This window comes from Podarcis raffonei, chromosome 3 (assembly GCF_027172205.1).
Source record: "Podarcis raffonei isolate rPodRaf1 chromosome 3, rPodRaf1.pri, whole genome shotgun sequence".
Classification (NCBI taxonomy): Eukaryota; Metazoa; Chordata; class Lepidosauria; order Squamata; family Lacertidae; genus Podarcis; species Podarcis raffonei.
This window is the reverse complement of record NC_070604.1, coordinates 35852363-35866481: the sequence shown is the minus strand read 5'-3', so window position 1 is coordinate 35866481 and position 14119 is coordinate 35852363. Positions and strand designations below refer to the sequence as shown.

The window sequence follows — 14119 nt, the reverse complement described above, 5'->3', positions numbered from 1 at the left end:
TGTTAAACCCCCTCTGCTAATTGTAAGTATGTGAGGGGAATAGGGGGTCTCTTAACAACTCTCAACACCCTTAACAAAATAGGGTTCCTGGTTTTTTTGGGAGGATGCCATAATTGTTAAAGTGCTATTATAATAGTGCTTTGAATACATTGTGTGGATGTAGCCTGAAACTTCTGCACTGTGATCACTGCTCCACATGCTCTCAGCATCTGAATTGGAAACACCTGTGCCAATGAGGAATTGCTCCACCTTGCTGATGTTGTGAGTTGGAGCAGTCCTTGTCTCTGGGGCTTTCCAAAGAAGATGCAGCATCCTACCTTGTCCAGAAGAAACTTCCTATGGCCAATGAGTGCCTCTGTGGACTCTGTTCCATTTCTGTTGGTTGCTTTTAATTTGTACCACTTGTTTTTCAAGGACTGGAAAGCAGGTGAAAGCATGATTCTGAAAGGGGGAGGTGGTCAGAGAAGAAAGGGTTAAACAACACACCTGCATGCCCCAACTTGCTATTGTTTCTCCTCTCAAACTTCCAGCTTTCATCATTAAACACATACACTATTGCAATGTTGTTAACATCAGGTCCACTCACAGTGTAACACTGAGTTTGGCTTTAAGTGGCCTTTTGAAATATTCTACAGGGTAACTAAAACGCCTTCACATTTGTAAAAAATATAAACACAAAAAACCCTGGTGGCAACATAGAACATATTTTGATAAAAGAACAAGCTTCACCTATTTTTATTCTAATACAGTATTTATTTTAAAACTCCCCAATGCTATTGCCAGATACCGTTAGCATTACGACCCTTGGTCATGAATTGTGCTCCCGTGCCTTTAATAGTTGTTTGGCAAATAGATATTCAAAAGGCAAGACAGGAGCCTCTCTTAGTCCTCCTGGAGATCCCATGGACCAAAGATAGGACCTTCTGCGTGCAAAGGAGATGTCCCACCCTGAGCTGCTGCCTCCGGTACTGGAGATAATAGCTCGGAGTCATTGGTTATCTTAGGTTTAACTTTGAATCCACTGCAGAATGTAATTTCACGAGATTTTGCTCCCTTCTGTTGCAACGAGAGCAACAAGCCAGGTCTAGTCATCCTCAGGAAATTAAGTTTGTGAAATTAACTGCAAAGCTGGAATTGCCTGTTCAGGAATCTCTATGGGCTTCAGGGGCAGTTTTATTCTTGACCAATTAATTATCTCATTGAGGAAAGCTTACCAAATGCAAACAGTAATAAAATATAAATAATAGGATAGGTTTTAATTGATTCCCACCGTAAACTTGAGGGGTGGTGGTGGAATGCTTTCATGGATGCTATTCTGAAGAAAAAGAATAATTGGCTCATTAACCATAGCTGTATCAACTTGTTCTCATTAGGAAGGTCAAACAAATAAAAAGAAGTAGTTCTGAGGAGCACACCGTTCTACATAAAAGAGGGCAAAAGTTCTACAATTTCAGTCAAAGGGCTCATGTAGGACATAGGCGCTTCCTGTGTTGTTTTAGCACTGAAGCGGGGTATTTGTGGCAAGCAGTTGCAGGGGTGGCCCAAGGCATCTCAGGTGCTGGGGGGGGGGAATCCCCACCACCACCTTCATAACAAGCCATACCTACTGAAATCCCGTCTTTTTCTAACTATTAAAGGTACAGGAGTGCTGCCCTCTTCTACTATCAAGGATGCAGAAGCCCTTGTCCATTTTTTAAAAACTTGGATACCCTACTCCCCACTGTCTTGGGTTCTGGGGACAGCAGCACTGCCAGCTTTGGGGGCACTAGAGACTTAATGCAACTGTGCAATACTGTAAGCGAGGGTGGGGGAATCTCTCCCCCCCCATTCTATATGGGCTCCATACCAGCTAGAGACAAAGGCAAAATGAATGGGACCAGAGTCAAAAAAATAATAACGGATGGAACAAGCGATGGGTGGAGCAAGGGAACAATGGGTGGACCTCTGTACAGTAGACCACATTCCATCTATAAGAAGGTCAAATGTTCCTACATCCCCAATGCCCAGTCTTTATCCTAATGAGCAATAGGTATTATCCTACAGGACAGGGTGTGGCCTGAAGAGGAGATAATCACAGTGGCAGCCAAATTTGGCCCTCCAAGCTGTTCTTGGACTACAACTCCCATTATCCCTAGCTAACAGGACCACTGGTCAGGGATGATGGGAACTGTAGTCCCAAAACAGCTGGAGGGCCAAGTTTGGCCACCACTGACTTAGGAAGAGACCTGGGGGCTGCATTCAACTCCCAGGAGCCTGAGGTTCCCCAACTCTGCTATAACCAAACAGGCACTCTGACAAGGCAGGTCCCAAGATGCAATTCTCTAGGCTGCACCCCTTGCTTCCCTCTAACTCCAGCTTTCTTCTAAAGTCTCTCTTCTCCATGACTTCACCTTCCCTAAGCTGTCAGGGGTATCTAATTCAAAAGCAAAGAGGGATCCCCAGCCAGTAGTAGCCAAACAATTAGTGATGAAGCATTAACTCTCCACCCTGGGCTGTTAACCAGCAATCCACCCAACACAGGAAGGATCAGCAAAGATAACTCTTGTTGCAAGACCCTTTCATAGGCTCCATTTCTATGGTGTTTGTGTTATGGTGTAACAGAAGTGCCAACACCTCAGGCAGAAATACTGCCTGATCATTCACCTCCCTGATGCAAACAGTAAAAAGAAAGAAAGAAAACAATCTTTCTTTTCAGCTGGATGCCTGTGCCATATACCTGGCCAACAGAATAAACAGCAGTCACTAACCATGCCATGTTGAAAAGAATGGCAGTTAATCCAAGAGACACCTGCAGATGTTCAGTTCACCAGGAAACCCTGCAATATATCTTTGGAGGGTGTCTGAATCCGTCTTTTATTTATGAGTGTAGTGTCTCTTTGCTTGCTTGGGTCATTATTTTCGGTGTACATTTTACAGTCTGTTTTTGCAGATGGTTTGTGTATAGCCAGGGCACTCAAGCTGAGTTATGTGGTGCTGTGTAAAAGGCTTCCCACAAATATTTTGCAGCGACTACCTAAGGGAGGAAGTGAATGTTCAAAAGAACAGGCAGGAGAGAACCAAAGTTAAAGATCAGTCAGAATCAAAGGCAATGGGCACAAAGTTACTCAACTGTTATTCGTGGTATATGAGACGCAAGGTCCTTTACACGCCTCTCCAATGTACCCTCAAAGCAATATGCTTGAAGTTTCAATTGAACACATGTGGAACTGAGCCTGGGAGAGTAATTTGCCCAAGGCCTATCAGGAAGTCTAAAGCTAAGTGGGATTTGAAGTCAGGCTGCTAAGTCTGTGTCTACAAACATGTTGTCCTCTGTCTTCCCACAAGACACACACAACCACAAACCCCTTTTCACCTAACATGACAAAATAACATAAAATGGGGGATTAATAGAATTCCAGAAACAGACACACAGAACCTTTCTACATAATGTTTTCAGTTCAGAAGTTGGATAGTTGAAGCAATTCACCATTTCAGGCATGAAGGCTCCCATCAGAAAGTTCAGAGGGTGAGGGAAATAACAGTATATGTTTGGGGAAACCTGCAATGTTTCACCTGGGAGAAAGTCCCACTCTTTTGTTTCCACTAGGAACCATACAGGGGGGCGGGGATCACAGCAAGGTTGTCCAATACAAAGTTGACTGTTTTTGTGAGCACAACATCTTGCAAACCAGTCACTTCCTTCTTCCCACATATATTTGCATTGTTGCAACCACTGGCTCTAACTAGCAAACAACTACTGTTCATACCATTAAGCTAATTCAAAGAGATGCCTATCAACCAACTTGCATCTTGATCTATTTCTTAGTGGAAAAACAGCTTAGGAATATTCCCCCCATCTTTTGGGGGCATAAGGCCAGTCTAGTTTGGCAACAAAGAACTCATTGCCTAGTAACATTTGCATTAGTATTTATGCTGAAGCAGATCATGGAAGACCCACGGCTCAGTATATACATTCATGCAGAAGGTTCCATGTTTAATCCCTTGCAGCATCTCCAGTTAAAAGGATCAGATAATAGGTGATGTGAAAACTCTGTCTAAGACCTTAGAGAACCACTGTCAAAACCGACAAATAGTAGAAGTTAGTTTCCTATGCTGCTGTCATGGAAAGGTGTTGAGGGATTTGCTAGTACAGTGGTACCTCGCAAGACGAAATTAATTCGTTCTGCGAGTTTTTTCGTCTTGCGAATTTTTCGTCTTGCGAAGCACGGATTCCCTGGGTATTAACGGTTTTAAGAAAAAGGAAACAAACTCGCAAGACATTTTCGTCTTGCGAAGCAAGCCCATAGGGAAATTCGTCTTGCGAAGCAACTCAAAAAACGAAAAACTCTTTCGTCTTGCGAGTTTTTCGTCTTACGAGGCATTCGTCTTGCGAGGTACCACTGTATATCATATGGTATGTTGAGGATGTCTTTTTGAAGCAATGCTCATTGTTGTCACTCAGACAAACAACCTTCAGCTATCATAGCAGATTGTCTTATGCACCACGACACGCCCCTCCTTTATAATTCTGTGGTTCATGATCTTATAATCAACAGTGCTCACTGGAGACTCTGGGTTTTAACATTTTCCAGCTGCTGATGGTTCTGGGTATGTTTCCATTGAGTCTGTGTGTATGTACACATAGCCAGAACATGCCCATATGTTGAAATAGTCTGGGAAGGTGTAGCAGCTTCTGTGAGATTTCCTGTGTTCTGGCTTAGTAACAAATGGAGTTTAAGAGCATGCTCTCCTGGACCAACCCCAGCTGCTCGTTCACACTGCTTCAGTAATGACCATCATTCATGGGTTACGTTGCATCATCAAGGCTGATGCTCCTCCTTGTGATTTTGTTCACTAGTGGCTGGTCTGGTGCCTTGGCACCCAGGGGCCAAAAGGTATCACTAGAAGGTCTCGGGTTGCCTCTGCTCCAGTGGCAAAAATGCATGGCAGAAAGGTGAGATGGTCATAAACAGTATGTGAAGAAATGAAGGCACACACATTTGGAAGAGTTGTGAATAGCAATTCACACACACACACAAAATGAATTTGGTTACAACGTAAGGCGCGATGTGCACTGATGGCAAAGCAACAAGTATATGGAATACAAATGCATGATCAGGTACATATGCTGTCAGGGAAATAAGTAGTCTCAGAAGAAGCTATGGGAACCTCCAGAAAGTTCAAATGGGGGTGGTCAGTGATATTTTAATAAACTGCTAATTGCCTATGATATGGAAAATCGTGGTGGAGTTCCAGATTTAGTGGCATGTCTAGCCTGTGGGGCTGCTTGAAAACAGCTGTCACTTTTTGAGGAAGGAATCCAGCCAATTTCCCCATTCATTTGTTGCCAAATGCTCCAAATCCCCAGCCAGTTCCGTGCAATGACTGGCAGGTCACAGGAAGGAAAGCCAACTGGCTGCCGTACACGATTTTTAAAATCCCAGCATTTACTGCCGTCTTACTCTCTTTGCCCTACAATGAAGGATGTCAGTCTAGCCGTGCTTTAACATTGTGATTGTTTTTTAACTGTTCAGTTTACAGCTGTCGTCTTCTATCAGGGAAAAAAATATCAAAGAGGTCAAAAGTCTCTGGTAGCCATTACTGCAGGCGGAGAAGAGCAACCTGTCCTGTCTCCCACCCAACACATGCAGACAGAGGCTCCTACTTGTAAGTAAGGAAGTGATCTTTATTTGGGCAAGTAATAGTATAGTCATGGCAGCAGACTCAATGTTCAGGAGTTCAAGAGCAGGGCAAGAAGTTGAGAACTAGATGGAAGCCATGAAGACGTCCCAACAAGTTTCCCCACCTCTCCCACCAGCTTTTAAATATGAAGTGTGGCGTGCTCATTTGCAATACTCTCTTGGGAATGTCAAGACTGCAGCTGCAAACCTCTGACCAGGTGGGTGATCCACCTTTCTATCCACAAAGGTAGACCCTCATTCTAGGCAACAAGGCTACACCCTCCTGTTCAGTCATTGCTACCTACCTCCCTGCCACTGCCAGTCAGCCTCCCTGGCCCCATTGGCTGAACAAAACTCTCTCCACCCTCCACTGAGGCTCTCCACTCTGCAGAAGATTGGAGAAGAGAGCCATTGTCCCTTCTCCTCCTTCCAAAGCAGCTGAAGTTAGTGTGGAAAGGGAGAATTCCCTGCTCCTCCAACTTAGGTTCCCGTAACTCCCTCCAATTCTTCCATTTCCACCTCCTGCATCAATGTCTGCAAACCAAAGCACATTCCCAACAATGCTCCAGGGCTCATGACACAACCCTTTTCTTTCAACACTCTCAAGGCATTTAACCATTGCTCTGTAGACAGATAATCTGACTGGCTCCTTTGTCCTTAACCCTTGGTTTTACTTAAACATGGGTACTGTTACATTCTTACATCTTACATTCTTATCACCATTCCCCCCCTCCCCCGATCCTTAGTGCTTCCTTTGTGCTCTACAAGTCAGCTGCATTGGTCATGATCAAGTTGCTACTGTGCTCTGTTACAAAATTATATATAACACCCTGTCCATTTTGTCCATGTTTTCATTGTTACAGATTGTGGTAATTTTTGTCCTAGATAGAGCTGTTCCAACTCATCTCTGCATTTACGGCTCACTCTCTTTCTCCAGATGAAGTATATGTCCTCTGCCTCGCACATTACTTTCGCGACAAGGGATTAGCTATTTCTGGAAACTGCTCTGTTCCCTGGCTCAACTAGTCTTTTGTAGTTCGGGCTGCATCTCCCCCTACAGCTATTTATACTGTTCTGATATATATGACTTCCTGAAGGCAAAGGAGACAGCTGCCACAGGTGTCAAAACCACCACAAAGATTCCATAGGTCATTGGTCTTCATGTGATTTTGTTGGTTCTTTTACTAAAAAGGGGGGGTAGAGGGTGCAAAGAGGATGCCATGACATGTCACAGTTGTAATTACATTGCCCAAGAAGAGAGTTAGATTATGCAGCTCATAATACCATAGTGTAGGTAAAGATTTCCCTTCTCTAAGACCAGTAACACATGGTCGCTCTTGGTTTTACTGATGACTGATAGCTTAGACAGCAAACAAAGACTCAAAGCTCACCTTCCACATGGATAACAATATAAATAAGGTTCTTGCCCATGTTTCATTCATGTGCAGATTTCACACACACTTCCAATGGAAGGTGGCCGGATCTTGGCAAAGTACATAAAGCCCAGACATTTATTGAGGGAGGATGAGAAAATGAGACACATACAATAAAACTATATTATTTTCTAAAGGGAGAGAATAAAACTTGAAATTTTCAGGCTATGAGAAGTTTTGACCAGAAAAATTGCTAGGCAAAAGACCAGGCAACCAGAACCTGAACACCCAGGTCAGCTACAGCTAGGAATGGGGGAATCTGGGTTTGTGAGTTTTTGGGGATATATGTGTGTGTGTGTGTGTGTGTGAAAAATATCCTAATGAAACATCATCCACATTTTAGTGTGAATTTCTCCTAATAGACACATTTTGTATTCAGTTTTGCCTAATATAGACATTTTTGCAAGGCCATTTCCCCCATATAATGCATTTTCACCAATATAAGCATGCATCACTCTGCTATATGCATTTATATACATAAAGTGGCTGCATAAATGCTCTGCAACATCTGGAGAAGTATGAAGATTCAAGGATGACGTTTCAAGCCATTTGAGTTTGCATATTGTTTTAGAAAGTGCAGAGCAGGTAGGTTTGCCTTCAAATGCAACCTGAATCAGAGTTCTCCTCCATCCACTGCAACCAATTAATGAACAATCTACTCTACAATGCTACAAACATGGTTTGTTTGTTTTTCAATCACAAGCTCAGGCAGTGAGTGCCACTTGGATTGTAGCCAAAATGGGGCTACCCCAAGGTTTAAAGGTAGTGCAAAAATATTTTTTTAAAACCTAAGGGGACAAACTTGGTAGGTGGATGATCTAAAATTAACAGCAGGGCTTATATGGATGCAGACAGCAAAGAACAGAGAACGTTGGAAAGAACCTGAAGAGGCGTATATCCAAAGATGAATGTGAGATACTGGAGGAGGAGGAGGAGGAGATGATGAGAATTAAAACAACAACAACAGCTCAATTAGGACTAGCAATGCATAACAGCATAACAATTGGAAAAGGAAGAAGAAAAAGAACACAGCAGGGTGGGAGGATGGAAAGCCAAGCCTGGAGGGAATTAATCCGTGATCAGCCGCACTTCTTTTAGACAGGAGGACAACATTTTATTGCAGCTCCCTCTTGAACAAACTGTTGGTAATAATATAAAAAGTCTGTCTATTTTTTTGTTATAATGCTTTTATTTATCATGTTGTTTTAATGTACAGTGGTACCTCGGGTTAAGTACTTAATTCGTTCCGGAGGTCCGTTATTAACCTGAAACTGTTCTTAACCTGAAGCACCACTTTAGCTAATGGGGCCTCCTGCAGCCACTGTGCCGCCACTGCACGATTTCTGTTCTCATCCTGAAGCAAAGTTCTTAACTTGAGGTACTATTTCTGGGTTAGCGGAATCTGTAACCTGAAGCGTATGTAATCCAAGGTACCACTGTATTGTTTTCTTAAGTTGTGTTTTGCTGTTGTCTTGGGATTTGTAGGAAGAGTACTATAAAAATATTTGGCATACATAAAAAGGAGAAGTAGAGAGAGGGCTTGTGGAATGTAGCACAGAGAAAATCCTATGGGAGACAGTATCTTTCACTGGGTATGGCCTGAAGGCACATGAAGCTACCACTTTGCTGAAGCTAAGCTGGTCTGGGTCTGGTCATTGCCTGGATAAGAGACTGCCTAAGAACCACATGCCTAGGAACAAAGTAGCTCATAACGGAAAGAAAATAAATAAATAACATTTCTGTAGGACCCTGCCTATAGGGACTGGATAACCCAATGGCTGGAGAAGGTTTTACTTCTACCTCAGGAACAAGGCCACTCCTACCATGGGACAAAGGGAGGCAACTGTGTTAGGTGGCAAGTGCCATGGCAGTGGCAGCCTTCCCCATTATGCCTCCTCAGGCACCAACATTTATTGGGCCAACCAATCTCATAAATATCATGACCTTTACTTTCTGCTTTGGAGGTGCTGTGAACAAATTTTATTCCGACATCAACAGTATCTCCAAGAGATGTTTATGTTGCCTTCAGGCATGATGCATTAACTGTGCACTGTTCCCTTAAGAACAACATGGACTCGGGGCTACCCACTTCTCTCTATTCCTGTGGAGTTCTGCTGCCCTGTGCTTTAGATTCCTGTCAAGGAGTTGTTGTTTTAAAAAAGTATGCACACATACACAGACAATTTTCATATATTTTTAAAAAAAAAACTTTTTCTATGTTACCAACCCCTACTTTGAGCACGAATGAGTAATTAACAGGCAACTAAATAGTGAATGGTGACCATTTACCTCTATGGTATAAAATGCAGTGGGTATGTGCAGCCTTTAAAGTGAAGGAGAACACAGATCACCAAAAGTGAACATCAATCAAAGAACTTGCATTATGCAGTCTAGGATGTTGTCACAACCCACATAGTCTTTATCAATCTATATACCTACCTACCTACCTACCAACCTGTTCTCAGTTTCAGTGCGGAAGGCAAAACTGACATTAATATTTCTTAAACACACAAAATCAAGATTTTTGTTGTTGTTTTTGTTTTAAATGTAATGTTGGGATTAGACTGATAAAAAGCTCATCCTATCATACCGGGTGAAAGTGCTTGCTTCCATTGATTACAAAGTGACAAATCCTCTTAAAATCCCAGCAGGATCCTAACCAATTTATGGACACCACATCTCAAAGGTCAATCGCCAAAGGACATTCGGAGAGCAGTGCAGTTACCATATTGAATGTTCTTTTCAGTACAAAGAGCAACTGTAATTGCTATTGGCTCTGTAGGGGGGAGAATTCGCATTATGCCTGTGAGCCGCAAAGCATCCCTCAGCAACACCGTTGCCATGTTACAGGAAGACAAGGAGGAGGCAGCTTCACGGATACAAAGGGTTTTTGTTCATCAAGCAACAAGTCCCCATTTCAGCACCTGGGCTCCTTAAGAAACAGTCAGGGTCTAAGCACCAGGCAAAGCCTACCTAGGCAGATGCCTTTTCTAGGCTCTTGTACCTATCTCTGAGACTCAGAATGGAGTGGTGGGCAGCTGGACTGCCACCATTTTAAACTCCCCACAGTGTGCCCTGGAAGGATGTTACATTGGGCCATTATTAGAATAATTAGAATAGTCACAGGTGCCTGTCACAGAGCATGATGGTGGTGGTGCTTGAGGGGACCCATAGAAAGCATTTTGCCAGGCCCCCCTCACACCTAAAGTTAGCCCTGTGAGAGACATTGTCTAAGATGGAGTATATTTATAAATGCTACATTACACTGATTTGGGAACAACAGCTGGAGGTCCATGAATCAAATCTAGCCCAAGAGGTGCCCTCTGCCCTTTAAAGTTATCTAGACCGAGACCCAAAATAGGAAATTGTATTTTAATTTATTTTGTTGTCGACTGCCCAGTCAGTAGAGCATGAGACTCTTAATATCAGGGTCATGGGTTTCTATCCCCACATTGGATGAAAGATTTCTGTACTGCAGGGTGGTTAGACTAGCTGGTCCTCATGGCCCCTTCCAACTCTATACTTCTATGACAGCAAGCCATTTTTGAAGCTGGGAACTAGGCACTAGCTGAGAGGTCACCATGCGCTTTGGTCTTTTGGTCTGAAAGAAGGCTCCTTACTAAACTACTTGCTGACAGAGAGATAAATGCCTTCCTGGAGGCTGCAAGAGCAACTCTCAGTGTGCGCCCAATTCAAAGCGATTACCAACCAAATTAAAATAAATGAGCAAACAAAATAATCAGCATTTTCAGAAACTGCTACTAGGCAACCCTTCCCTCACATCACATCCTTTGGCACTATGTAACATAGATGCAATAAAAAAATAACCCCCCTCCCCTGCACCCCAGCTGTAGCAGTCAGGATTGCAAAAACTTGCCGCAATTTGTAAGAGAGACAGATTTAGGAAATTACATAAAAACTTCAAATTAACCAGCTGTTTTTATTTATTTATCGAAAATTAGAAATGACCATGTATGTCCAATATCTGAACAACAAGATATAATGGGGGGGGGTTAGGTAGGGAACAAAACTTCATCTACACAAAAATGAACCTCTAAAACACCCCTAAGGTACATAAATAAAGGTAAAGGGACCCCTGACCATTAGGTCCAGTCGTGACAGACTCTGGGGTTGCGGCGCTCATCTCGCTTTATAGGCCGAGGGAGCCGGCGTACAGCTTCCGGGTCATGTGGCCAGCATGACTAAGCCGCTTCTGGAGAACCAGAGCAGTGCACGGAAATGCCATTTACCTTCCCACCGGAGCGGTACCTATTTATCTAATTGCACTTGATGTGCTTTCAAACTGCTCGGTTGGCAGGAGCAGGGACCGAGCAACTGGAGCTCACCCCTCATGGGGATTCGAACCTCCGACCTTCTGATTGGCACAGAAGGTTGAACCCACAGCGCCACCCGCATCCCCAGGGTACATATATACCATACATTTAAAGCACATTCTCACTCCCCCCAAGAGGGCGGAATGAGGTCAGGGACGGAACAGGCCTATACATGAGCACTGATCCGGGCACTGATCCGGAATGCAACCCTCACACAAACGGGGAGTTGCCTATAGTTCTACATGAATGTGCCACCCGCTCAAGAATTTCTGCTTCAACGATGGAGCATTCTGCCCCTCTCTTCTGCCCATGCACCCTTAAATCTGTTCTGATGGGTCCCCCAGATACTTTGAAGCCAATGTGAGGAAAGTGTGGGATATGCACAGGGAAAGGAAGTTAGCTTGCGCAAGCATAAACACTTGCACCAACTGAACAAGGGCACCGGATGCCGCCCTTTGCCATGGCATCTTTGAATGTGAGAACAATGAGGTGGATTTAGATGGGGCCACCTGTAAGAAAATTGCAATAGCCCCCAGTGGATTTATAAAAGGGGCCAACATGCCACTTAATACGTCATCTAAATACCTTTATAGGGACAATATAATGGGAAGGATTCAAATGTAACTTGAGACTGTCACCATAATTCACTTTATGCAAAAGCCTGTAGAATACCCTGAAAAGCTCAATGGAAGGGAATCCACCTTGCATGTCGGAGGTCCCAGAGTTCCATCCCCACCATCTCCGGGTAGGGCTTAGAATGTCCCCTGCCTGAAAGCTACGGCCAGCCACTGTAGACAATATTGAGCTTGATGGACCAATGGTCTGACTCAGCAGCTTCCTATGTTCTTATGTAACCAAAGCAATAGGAGTGGCTCCAGTTAGAAGCACAACATGGAAGTGCCAGAAGGCACAGGCATGGGGCACTTTGGATCCAGGCCAACAGAGTACTTCTAAGTGCTATAGGCTGCATATCTGAGCCTCCTCCATCATATGCTGGGAGATGCTGCAAGAGAGAGGCAATGAAGCATGCAATGAAATTGGTAAACAAAGCAGATAGCTTAACTACTACTGTATATCATCACAGCAATCTGTTTACTGGAACAAGATAACATTGAATTTGCATGTTTGAAGCCAAACAGTCGTGCAGCTTGCAAATCAAGAATGAAACAGTGGGCAATTACAATAACATTCATTATTCAAGAAATGTCCTTAGATGAATTCCTTATTCGCTCATTGCATTCTTTTAAAATTCCTAAGAATGTAACTGAAGTGTTTCTAACACAATTCTCTACCTAAATAAAATATTGCAATTTCTGTGAAAGTGTCAAATGTAATTGCATGTACAGAAAGCAATACTACTTGCATTCACTTAATTGAGTGTTTCAGAAACAGTTAATTCAAACAGACTCCGCTCATTACCAAATTGAGTTTTTAAAGCCAATGTGTTTTTTCTCCCCCCCCCCCTTCTCTCTTATGCACACATCCTAAACCAGAGCCCCATGAACAGCTTAATTAGGTCTTATAAGCATGAGCTATCCTATTAATTTCAACAGAGTGAGCACATCTGTGCATGCAAAGGATAGGTATACATGAATGGGGCTGTGCTTGGAAGCAGCAAACTCCAGTGGCACATCAGAGATCCCAAGTACACAAGGAACTACTGTGCTGAAAACCCCTCTCAAGGTCATTGTGGACCACATACTTCCCTGGGCAAGGACCATCTTTGGTGCTCCTTTCCATTTGTTCAACTTTTGAACAATATTTTTTAATCCCATTTTGTAATCTCATATCTTTGATGCACAATTTTCAATCCCATTTACCCTCTGTCAATTAAATTGATATACAATTTCACGCATGGAACTGATCCACAACCAGGCGCATGCACACTCTTTAATTTTTTTCTTTAAAATGTTCATATGCCACCCAATAACTAAGGTTCCCAGACTGATAGAATTATAGAGTTGGAAGGGACCACAAGAGTGATCTAGTCCAATCCATTGCAATGCAGAAATCTTTTGCCCAATGTGAGGCTCAGACCCACAACCCTGAGATTAAGAGTCTCATGCTCTACCAGCTGAGCTATTCTAATGGACAATTAACAGTAGAAATATGAAGTCTAAACACAACAAAACCGACAAAAGCACAAATCCAAAATACAAGGAAATTTTACGTCAGTGCAAAGCCTTTAAAAAGCACTGGAATACTCTTAGCTTTGAAAGCTGGGGTGGTGGTCCTAGCATCCAAAAGATCGCAATGGAGGAATCAAGCAAGCCTCTCTGGGGAGGGAATTCCACAAAGGTGCACCACCACTGAAAAGGTCCTTTCCACATTTGGCAGAGGCAGCCATAGAAGGGCCTCAGAAAATGATCCTACAGTGCACCTAAGCATACATGGGAAGAAGCTGGCTAGTGGCCACTGGCTAGAGACATTTAGAACTTTTAAGGTTAATACCAGCACTTTGAATTGGACCCAGAAACAAACTGAAAGCCACCACAGATGGCAAAACGCTGGTGCAATATGGTTTGTGGAATGGGCAGTGGTGTTGTAAGCTTTCTCCACACAGAAATCAGTTTACGGTAAATCAGGGTGGGGGAAGTTGTGATCCTCCACATGTTACTGGATTACAATTTCCTTCCTCTTTGGCCATGACCATGCTAGCTGGGGCTCCAACAACATATGCAGAGTTGCAGGT

The 14119-nt window shown here is 43.3% G+C and overlaps 1 long non-coding RNA gene across 3 annotated transcripts in view; it reads right to left on the bottom strand.

Annotated features, from left to right (window-relative positions):
* Positions 1-14119, bottom strand: part of LOC128410227 (uncharacterized) — a 163550-nt gene that overhangs the window by 117158 nt on the left and 32273 nt on the right. For all 3 annotated transcript variants that reach the window (XR_008329422.1, XR_008329421.1, XR_008329420.1), the window contains exon 2: positions 318-441. This is a non-coding gene — a long non-coding RNA (uncharacterized LOC128410227). The remainder of the gene's footprint in view (positions 1-317; positions 442-14119) is intronic.